The sequence below is a fragment of the Pipra filicauda genome, unplaced genomic scaffold (assembly GCF_003945595.2).
Source record: "Pipra filicauda isolate LSUMZ 115617 unplaced genomic scaffold, ASM394559v2 scaffold144_size1929842_pilon, whole genome shotgun sequence".
Taxonomy (NCBI): domain Eukaryota; kingdom Metazoa; phylum Chordata; class Aves; order Passeriformes; family Pipridae; genus Pipra; species Pipra filicauda.
The window spans coordinates 27,459-39,539 of NW_024103929.1; positions in this window are offsets into that span (position 1 = coordinate 27,459).

Below are 12,081 nucleotides of genomic sequence, written 5' to 3' on the forward strand. Positions count from 1 at the left end.
CATCAGAAGTGCTTCCCCTGATCAGATATTAATGAGTAAATGAAAAGGTATTCAAAATTTATTCATCTTGTGTTAGAATGAGAAAGATCATGAAAGAAATTCAAAACAGACATGATTTTTGGAATAAGTTCAAATAATTCAAAAGGAAACTAAAAAATTTCCAATGCATAAGGAATTTCTAGAAGCAGGTAATGGGTCATTCCCATCTGCTGTCTGGGAATGACAGTAGTGCGTAACTTGGACAAGCACACTGTTTCAGGATAACTGCAGCTACCACATGACTGTAACCCTGTGCAATCTCTGTTACTGCAAGAGGAGGTGATGCTCTGACTGTTCACAGATAGGAATAGGAGCCCCCTCTGTGGGTGTTGTGTGCCACAAGGTCTGTTTCAACACCGGAGTTGGACACACATAGACACATACACAGAAAAACACATATCCTTTGGAAAACTACCGAAGGAATTTCTGGCATTCACCACTATACCTGGCTCTACAAGGGTTACCACTGCAAGATGTGTCATAGGTTTTGCAGACATGGAACACTTGCAGTGGATCAAGAGAGCATATTACCATTATTAAATGATTACAGCAATTCAAAGCAATTTTGACTGGAAAGGCCTTATTTTAATTCAATTAGGGCCCTTCTATCACCCTTGCAGCACAGAAATACCTTAAAATTGGTGCAAGTAATCCAGTAATCCTAATCAATCCCTCTCTAAGGAACATTTATGGTGCTTTAGTGCAAAAATGAAAGTTTAGGCTGCCAATAATTATTTATATAGTGACTATATTGAACCCATTGCTATTATTTCTTTGATGGTAACACGGAATAAAGTGCAGAATCCCAGCTTCACCAAATCAAACTCAATACAGAAACAGGAATATGCTTCCTAGAGAGGTGGTCGATGCCCTAAGCCTGTCAGTGTTTAAGAGGCATTTGGACAATGCCCTTAAAAACGTTTTAATTTTTGGCCAGTCCTGTAGTTCTCAGGCAGTTGGACTAGATGATCATTGTATTCACAGAATGGACTGTGTTTGAAGGGACCTTAAAGGTCATCCATTTCCAACTCTCCTGTTGTGGCCAGGGGCACCTTCCTGTAGACCCGGTTGCTCAAAGCTTCATCCAGCCTGGCCTTGAACATTTCAGGGATGGGCCATCCTCAGCTTCTAGTGGCAACCTCTTCCAATACCTCACCACCTTCACAGAGAAGAATTTTTTCCTAATATCTAATATAAACTCTTTCAGTTTGGAGCCATTCCCCCTAGTCCTGCCACTACATGCTCTTGCGAATAGTCTTTCTCCATCTTGAAGGTTCCATTCAAGTATTGGAAGGCCACAATTAGGTCACCCCAAAGTCTTCTCTTTTCCAGGCTGAACAATTCCAATTCTCTTAGCCTTTCCTCATAGGAGAAGTGTAGTGTTTGAGAGGCAGCTATGTTTGAGAGATGACGTCAGTAAGTGATTGAGACCAAATTCATATTTGCATCCACAGTGAAATCCCTGCTATGGTCACCACGTCATAAGACAGAAACAAAAACCCTGGTTCTGAATTAAGGAAGGAGAATGGGTCAGTGGTCAGGTTGTTGGTACACCTGTGAAGTAAGCCTTTGTCCTCCTCTGTCTCTGTGACACATATCTTAACTCCATTTATTATAATGAAGACAGATATATTTCCACATAAATGGAGAATTATTTATTTTGATTAAATCCAATAAAGAGATTGATGTAAATGCAGATAGGGGTATCTAAGAGGAGGCATCATGTAGACAGGGCACTTCTTTAAGTCCTGGTACTACCACAGATCAAAGCTGAGCAAGGGATGGTAAGGCTTGGCAGGGAAAATTATATGAATGTTGGAAGTAGCAGAGCAGTGTTAGTACATTGCTGCACCTGAACTAATAGTGCTGGCACCTAAACTAACAGTGCCATGCTGAGGTGATCACATCCTGACATGGGTAGAGTTAGCTCAGTAGCTCTGCATTATACTTTGTAGTGTATTTGTGCCACAGGCTGTCCTTCCTCACAAAAGTCATCATAACATGGCCAGCTCCAAGCTTTAAAGAGGGGTACTTTGTTATTTGACTAAGCAAGAAAAATATCACCTGTGTTGAAGTACAGCTGTAGGTGGTGTTACTCACACCAGAATAAGGGAGGAATAGCTTCCCTGGAGACATCAGAGTAAGAGAGAGAAATAGGGGAAGTGAGATGTGAATTCAGTTGCATTCATTTTTTTCTGTCCCAACTGATGTGTGCAGAGAGTGAATGATCCTTGGCAGCAGACCAGGATGAAAGATATTGAGATCAAAGGAGTAACCAGAACACTATTCTGTACTTAACAGAATAGTGTGTATTTGGCACAGAAACACGTCTGATAAGCATTAAAAATATCTTTTTAATGGATATTTTATTCTCTTGACAGAGGCTATTTAAGACTTGAAAGTGACACAAAAGTAATTTATCCTCGCATGTAAAACTGCACTCTCCAGATAGAGATATCACATCAATTTTACTTATTCATGTAACACTCTGAAAACTAATCTTGGGTTCCTCCCTCAACACTGTGGAAAGTAAAAATTAATTGACTTGGATGCAAAGAAAAGAATGGAACTGCACTTGCTTTACTTTGAGATTCTCTTTCAAGGTAATAAACCTAGGTCATCTGCAAACAAGCATGTTTTCTACTACAAATTATGCTTCCTAATTTATGTATTTAACCATTTGCTTATTAGCACATTTGTTCATTAGTTTCTATTTCACAGCACACTCTACATACAGTCCATCACGTTTTTAATTTCTCCAGTCATCTACCATACAGTACATAATGCAGCCATGGTTGCATGAGAACGATTTTATATTTATACACCGCCTTTCAACCAGAAGGATCCCAGAGCAGGTTCATAAACTATCTTCTATGAATAGGCTCATAAACACTGGTTTAGGGCAAATGTAATTATGGACCTGTTATACCTTTGTATACATTTTTCCAGCTGTTCTTTTTTAACTGGATGTGTATTACAAATCTGTCATAATATTGGCCATTTAATACTTATTTTTCTTGCTAATCAGGAAGCTTCTTCTCCTCTTGTCCACTTTGAACTTTCTCTTGGTTACTCCTGGTGTTCTTATCAAAATTCCAAGGCATGGAAAAATTTAGCAAGACATTGCAAAATTAGAAAAACCAATAGTGAAGGCTACAAGAGAGAACACTGTGTGCTTTCTTTGCAAAATTTCATTGCACCAAAACCAAAACGCAGTCCTGTCTTTGAAAACAGAAGACTCCTTGAAGGAAGGAAGTTACAGTTCAGAGGTAGCAAGGGCAGAAGACTATTAGAATTGCATATCTCTCATGGGGCAAATTTCAAGAGCTATTTACACAGCACTGTGAATTACCTAAATCTCTTGGAGCAAAATGAGGAGACCGTAATTTATTCCCTTGCCTTAAAGACAGATAGACCGAGAGCATAAAACAACATCTTTTTTTTTAAGCTCCAGAAAGGACAGTTCTATCATGTGGAGAAAAGACAACATTGCTTAGAAGTGAGATTAACAACTTCAGGTCAGTGTTACATTCATCTATATATAAAGCAATTTAAATAAGTACACTGCCCATATTTTTGCACAGGCGTGTTTAAACATGGGAATGATCTCTCAAGGAGTAGGTCATACAAGATGTGTTCTCTCTGAAATGAACAGGAAAATATTTTGGGGAGAGGATTTCTCTTGGACAATGTTAATGAAAACAAAAATTTTTCATCTATTTTTTTTCAAGAAAATTAAGTAGAATCATAGAATATCCTCAGTTGGAAGACACCCACAAGGATCATTGAAGTTCAACTCCTGGGCCTGCACAGGATAACCCCAAGAATCAAAAACATTTCTTTAACTCCAGAAACAAAACAAAATTTTAGAAACTACTGACTCTGAAATTATTTGGGGCTATCGAAAACCTGCATTTCTGATGCCACCTGCCTTCCACCTCCACAGGTTCCAAAACCAGGCTACATTTTTTGGTACTGCCCCATATTTCTTCTGCTCAGTGAGCTGCAGTATGGCAGTCTTCGAGTTTTTAAATGATGCCTTCATGAGTAATCTGTCTTCCAAAGAAAAGTAAAGTCCTGAGACTCCCAAAAACACCTCAGTAACATTTAATAATATCTTTTTCTGTTTCCTGGGCTATTATTTAAACAAAAATCCATCATTTTATGGGGAAAGCCAACACTTTCTCTTACAGTGCTACATTTAGAGACTGAAGACTTGAAAATATTTGTCTGGGAAGTTTTTGATGAACCATGCATGCTAGTGAAGTCATTGAATTCCTAAGGTGCTCCAAGGTACAGCTTTGGATGCAATGACTCACTGTGCATGAACACAGCTTGCAAAAGCACAAAACGAGCAACACTCCCAACCAGCAGCCTGGACAGAGGGGATTTTTGTACAGGCATCATCCTCTGGCACTTAACTTCAGGGCCAGACAGGCCCTGGCTTATTTTGTTTAAGAGTATGGATGTAGTCGTAGTGGCTAAATGATTGATCCCACAGGAGTATCCTCCCATATCATGTTTTCTTCTGTTCAGATGCTCTGAACACTCTTCAGCAAACACACAGTTGGAAAGTATGATAAATTGATAGCCAAATGACGGACAGTATTTTATGGTTTCCCACAAGTTTTCATGTCACAGCTCAGAGTAATCACCCTGTGAGTCTGACAGATTTTCATTCTTCAAGATAGACTACATGTCTCCATAATACATATTTTGTTGGTGGATGTGATTCTATTATTAACCTGTGCTAGAAATTCTAGGGTCTTCACTTTGTATTTTTAGCTCTGGAGGTCCTCATTTTAATCCACAATGCATCAGCCAGCATCACAGCTGTCACATTAGTATATTAATCTTCAACTGCTGATTTTACACCACTGTTTGTCTGTGACTTTGTCCTGGCTCTCTAATCTTACAAGGACCTGATTTTTCAATAACCATGTTAGGAGATTTTCATACACATATGCATGCTGTAAATAAAAGTATCACAAAGCATTATTTAATTACGCTGCTATTTGAAGTCATTTGGCTATTTTAAATTAGTCATTTGTAAATTACTTCATTGCATATGAAAGCACCCTTTCTACACCAAAAAGCGCTTAGATACAGTAAAGGCCTATGGGCAGAGTAGGGTTAGGTGAGATTCATCATGCATGCATTGAATTCCATAACATACAAACAAGGCACACCATCTTCCATGGCATTTCAATGAAACTTGAACCATTGCTTCAACTTAAACTTGTTCCAAATTGTTTTTCTGAGAAGAAATGGATTTACATGCATCCCCCACTGGTCTGCTGAACCAGCAATTCTAGGAGTAATTAGTATCAGCATTAAAACCCTCACCAAGACATGACACTGAAATTCAGCAAAGGCTGGATAAAATTCTTGCATTCTTTAAATATTTATACAGTACATCAAAACAAATGAAACTGGAGATTCCATTTCCAGCATGAGCTGAAACATTGCTCGAATGGGGTCTCCTGTGTCATGCCACTTATTTTCATTTCTTTGATTTTTTTTTATGACACTTCTACTGAATTACTAATCAGGGACAAGGGACAGAGTCATACTGTTTTAAATCTTCAGTATTCCTAAGAGTAAACAGATATCCAGTGAAGCAAGTTAGAGAGACCTTTAACTCTGAATTATTTTGAGAGCATGAAAGTCCCTTGCACAGTTCAAGTTTATCACAACACTGAAAATATGTAAGTACTGGTATTAAAATTTGTATACATCAAAAAGAAAACCCAAGAAAAATCTGTCCTTTTAATACAAATTCCTCATTTAGTTAATCAGGCCTGAGATACACAGTTTCATTTGGAGGTTAATATATAAATATTAAATATATATATAATATATATAAAAAATGGCTGTAGACTTTAATAGTAAGAACTATTTATCTATTACGTTATTTCTCTCTTTTGGTGCAACATGAATGCAGCAACAGATCAGCTGTAGTGTCAGTGAGTAAAAGTGAGTATGATATTTCCAAATATTTGATAAAGTATTTTAATAAAATGTAGAATAGTAAAGATTACTCCTGCCACTCTGCTCTTCCATAAACTCCTGAACATTGTGGTTACACAGAGTCCTCGAATCCAATCCAAAGCTGTGGTCTACATGGATAAAGTGCTGCACACACACAGGTTTCTGCTGTTGTTATCACTTTTAATACAGATTTTTTCATCACTTACATGATATACGTTTTCTTTTACTAAAAGTAGAATGGAGTGCCTAGAGTAAGGTCTGATCCCAAATGTGAACTAGGACTCGGTCTACAAAATAAAACCCTGGGAGAAGGACATAATAACATATAAAAGACTGCAGCCAAGAAAATAAAAATAATATACTTTCTACTGAGCCTGGACAGACAAAAAAATAGTAAGAAGAAACTGAAACATAGAAAAGTCATGTTGGGTCTCAGGTAATCACATTCAAACAGAAGTGAAGTATCTGGGGAAACTGTAAACTTTCCCCTATAGAAGGTCTCTAAAGTAGATTAGAACTACTTCTGTCAGAAATTACAGAAATACAACACTGTAAGGCAGGAGAAATGTAGGTGATTTCTTGAGATCACACGCAGCTCTGTGATTCTGTAAGCAGTTAGTGTGTTGGTGCTTGGAGGAGGAAATGGGATGCTCTGAGTTTCCATCTTAGAATGGTGTCTGTAAAGTTTGGTTTGTTGCATATTGGAGAAAATGTCACTACCTTTGTTTTCATTAAAGAAACTAACAGTGTTTTGGTCAAGATCTTTTTTTTTCTCGGTTCCCTGAAAGTATCAGAGCAGAGCAATGCCATCCAGCACTTTGAATAGTGATGATTTCTACATGAGAACAACCACAGGACTGAGTCAACAAAACATCCAGCTGGTCCAGTATATGGTCTCCAGTAGTGTCCAGTAGGAAAATGCCCATGAACGACCAGAGAGAGCACAGTGAACCATCATTCCTTGTTACCTTTTTCCTTGCCTCACAAGATTTTATAAACCTTTTCCAACCCATTAAGTTTCTTTTACTGTAATGCACCATACTGCCTCACATTGAAATACATGATGGGGAGAAACTATTGCTCAACTCTTTTATCCTTTTTTTGTAGGAACTGAATATTTTCAATGGCAATAGCATCATTAACTGGTGAGTTAATGAGTTAACATCTCTTATTAAACATTTGAAACCCTTTATACGAAGACCTTGCAGCCCTGTATCTCATTATTTCCTTTCATGGGGAGGGGAGCTTTAGATTATGTCCAAATTCAACATTTCATCTTCTAAATGAAAGTCTGTAATTCATGATATGCCATGGAAGTTGACTACCTACCTTAGAAATCTTACCTATCTTACAAATGCCACAGATGAGATGCCATATTTTAAGGTCTGCATTAAAAAATACTAAATTTTCAGTACTTTATGGCAGTGAAAGCAAATTTCTTCTTGCAATTTTGTTGATACAGTTACACTCTAGACACAAACTATCCTGACCTAGGCTGAGCTGGAAATAAAATTTCAAAATTACCTTCCACATGAACTGTATTTTCCCAACAAGACTGTCTCATTGAAGTCTCATCTCAGTGCACCAGAAGTGAAAACTGTGAACCCCTCAGCTGAACTCAGCTCCAGTGTAGTTCCCATCAAAATGCACTTGTGCCATTCCAGGAATTTATGAACTTGTACAGAATTTCTCCAAGTTCCTGTTAGTTCAGCCATTTATAGGCCTGAGTTTCAGAGTTTCAGCTTCCAGAAGCCTCCCCCTGCAAACTCAGAGCTAAACCAAATTCACCAGCTGAATCTCATCTGTTTTTGTATTTATTTATGTGTGTGTATTATTGATTTATTTATTGGTCCTAGAATAGAAGGGGTATGAAATCCCCTGCCCGCTACTAGATTTTGTTAAACACCATCTGCTGAGCCAGGCTTACTGAAAGAATTGCTAAGGTTCATGTTCTATCTTCCTGCAGTTCTCTACAGTGGTGGCCATTTATTTCTTTTCTCCATTTTCTCTCCCCAGCCTTGCAACAGCACATTACAGTGAACTTGCAGTGTCTCCTTCTGCCCATGATCTGAGCAGTCTCATGAAGTTTTTCAGCTCTCAAGTTCCTAAAGAAAATTCTGATTTGGCACAGCTTCAAGTTCTTCTTTTAAACACAAACACTATCTTCCTTGCTTTGGCACTCTCCTTGTTTTTTCTGTCAGCCTTTTCCCCTCCCTTCCTCCTTGCTATGTCTGCCTTCCCTCTATCTCTCATTCAGTTCCTCAGCAAATAAAACTAACACTAAGAAATATCCATGTTTACATGGTGATTGTCTTAGCTTAGAGCAATGCTACTGGGCAACATCATAAATAAAACACTGTTACAGGGCACTGTCAGACTATCTCTATCTTGCTCTTTCCAAAACTTTTATGGGTTTCTCTCCTTTGGAAAATCATTTTACTTCTTGTCTATATTTCCATGTGTTCTAATTTTGTAAGTTTGCAATGATGTTGCTTAAGGCTTTGCCTCACTTCTGCATTGATTTTAGGGAAACTCTAGAATTTGAGACTGAGCTCTGCAATCTCCAGCAATGGTAAAGTACTTTGGTCTGACTTAAAACTTTCTGTAGTAACTAGGTGCTCAGAAGAAACATCTGTATCAACATCAGGAACATCAGCGCAGAGAGTCCAGAGCTGCGGAATGATACTTCAGGCAGCTCCACTCCTAGCACAACACATTCTGCAGTACATGCCCAGTCTCCCAAGGAACTCAGAACACAGACCTTGCATCTTCAGGCCTCTGGGCGTAACGGAGAGGAGCAAATGATGTAACTGGACTTTGTCAACCTGTTACACAAAAATCCTGACAGGAGGCTCTTTTGAGCTTCCCAGTGTTTCTTAAGTGTACCTGACCATGCATAGTGAACTCTCACCTAATGAAAGAGAACTATTGCAGTCTTTACTCTAAAAAATCTTTGTCTGGTAAAATTAAGGCTGCAAGAAACTGCCACTCTGCTTCTATGGTAACTTTGCAATTGATCTCAACTGTGTGGGCATTTTCCTCTTCGGTTAAGATAAATGAGGTCTGCGGAAAGCTCTCTGAAGGTGACAGATATTTTATGGACAAAATAGAACTTGCGGACTGTATTTGGTCTCTTCAGATATTTTTCTGATGTGTACATTAATCTACTAGATTAAAGAGCATTAACAAAAAATTGCCTATTACTTTTTAAATAGCATATTATCAAATATTAAATTACAACTATAACCTTCTTGTGTCTTTTTTTTTTCCTTAAGGGCTACATCTACTACTTATGATGGTTTCTTTCATCTACATTTGTATTTAGTGACGTTCACAGGAGCAACTGATTGCTGTGTTCATAGTGATTTATGTGTAAAGGGAAGCAAATTCATATTAAGCATGTAATGAGAGCCCTGGAACATTAGTTTACATTTTACTGGCAATCACAGTGACTTTGGCAACAGATTTTAGATGACCTTGACATTCATGTCTAAAATATATACCATAGTTATGTTCAGCCTTCACGCAATCGTTGATCTTTTAAAACAGTGAACATAAGATAAAGATCTGTTGTGGTTCTCTTCTCAGCTTTCCATAACATTTCATAAATAGGTCAGTTTTAGCATGTTTATATAAATTGATTCCCCTTCTGGGAATGCTGGGCTGTGATAAATAGTTCTTTCCAATTAGTTCAGTGGGGTTTTTTTAAATAGTTAAGGATTACTATTACAACTAAAAATATTTTAAATATGAATATCTTCAAAGTCAAGAAAATGTTTTCTGTCTGTTAGTGACAGATGAGCTGCAAATGCCCGCTCCTGTTCCCTTTAAAATCAATATTTTAATCTCTATGCATGTGGATTTCACCTTTTTGACAACACACAGCAAGATGAAGATTTAGTCCTGCAACATAGTGCCCACTACCATGACACATTTTAACCATGAGGAAGCAATGATTGAGGCCACTGAGGTTCTTTGGTTTGTAATTGCTGCACTTAACTTCTACAGGATCAACCATGTTTTGTCATATTTTGTTTAGAAGTCATTCTGTTGCCTTATAGATTTGTACGTTCCTTTAGATGCCAGCCATCTTTTTAATACTAATTAATAACCTTTTTTATTTGATTTTGTTGTCAGGTCCATTTCTAGGAAAAAATTAGCAAGGAAAAATCATGCCAACTGGTGATTCAGTTGTCCAATAACCTCCCTCAGCAACGATTACCATGAGATGTATCAGAAGAAGATGTAAAAAGTGGTAAAAAATCACACAAGACAGAGTGGACTCATAGTTTTTTGGCCATTGTTACTCATGTTGATGATCACATCTTTCTTCAGAATACTTAACAGAATGATGGTGACAAATCCTGTACTTTGACTCCTACTTTATCATATCATTGAAGTTTTAGGGGAGAGACAGAGCATCTGAGTGAGTCTAGATCTGCTGCTCACTTTGTGGTAGGTTATATCTGACAGCAGATGGAATCTCTGAAACATGCCAATTTGATTTTAGGTTGTGCATCTAATGCACATGTTGCCAATTAGGGTGGTGTATGATGTCTTTCTAGGAAGGAGGTTTTTCTCTCTCCCACCAGGTGAACATGCTAACGACAAATTTTGCAAAAGTTTTTAAATCTAGGCTCAGTCATGTCTTAACAGCCTGCATGAGTAGGGGAATATCATCCGAAGATTATTGCTGACTCTCTAGAAACAAGGCATTCTTCTCCCACTACTCTCATATCTAGTCTCTTAGTAGTGCTCTCAGACTCCCAGGGAACAGAGTAAAAGTTCCAGGTTTCAGATGGACTTCAGTGTTCATGTGGTTATACAGCTCTGATCAAGCAAGGAACTTCAAATGTCATTTGCGAGTGCAAATGCTAGGACCACACTTACAAGGAAACCAGAAAATCCCCAAACAAGCTCTCAAACAAGTGTTCAGACACATAAATAGATTCTACCTGGCACATCAGTGGAGAAAAATACAGAAGTGCCAGGGAGCTTAGATTAGTGTCCAAGTGGATCTACTCTTAGATGCAGACACTGTTAGATACTGCCAATGCATTTGCCTAGGAAGGATGAGGAGTTGATGTTTTCCTAATCCAAATCTTCTAGTCAATGGGAGCAGGGAAAGGAAGCTCTGCCTAGCAGAGTGAGGCAAAGCCTTTTCCAGATAAGGTGCAGTGATTATCTAACTGCTGGGTTATTTGTTCATTGAGCAAATCTCACACCTGTTGCTTGTTTTAAGTTCTCTATTCCAAAAATACTTTCCTTGTTTTCCTCTATCTCATCACTTCTGGAAGCCTCCACTCTCGCATACTGCATCAGCCTGGCTCCACAACCACACCAAACCATCACAGATAGGACTCCAAATGAAACTTTCACCAGACTTCCTTTTAGCATGAGGGTGGAAAAGTCAGGATGCTTATCTTTCTAAGGATATATTCATGATATAACACCCGTACTTCCCAGATTTAAATAGTGTCCTGCGGATATCACAAAAGGTTGAAATAATCACATCCCTAGCACTGTTGGTTTTTTAACAGCACGTGAGATAAGATATTTTTATTTTATAAACGCAAATTTAATTGTTAATTTTAACTGTTTATTCATAAGTTCTAGTTGGTCTCAATCAGAGACCAGTCACATGCTGGCACAAACGTAGCTCCAGAATCACGTTATCTAAAGAGCTAACAGTCTATCGGTCACGAGCAAGTTGGAGGTTACCCTAAGCCAATACAAGATATTGAAGCTAGGGTCTCTAGAGCCCAGACCTATCATTTGACCTTTGCCATAGGGAAAAGAAAGAAATTTATGCGTGCAACATATAACTCACACTCTAGCCAGCTTACGCAGACGTTATGTCTACAGAATATCAATAAAAAATTAAGTAAAACTCTTTGTATTTGCATATAATATAGATGAACATTTGAAAATATCTATATATTTAAGTAAAAACTTATATTGAAAATTCCATCAGTTTTAAAGTATTTTATCCCTTATTTTAAAACCAATTTTTGCAACAAAAGCTTGGGTGTGGATATTGACTCAAAAATA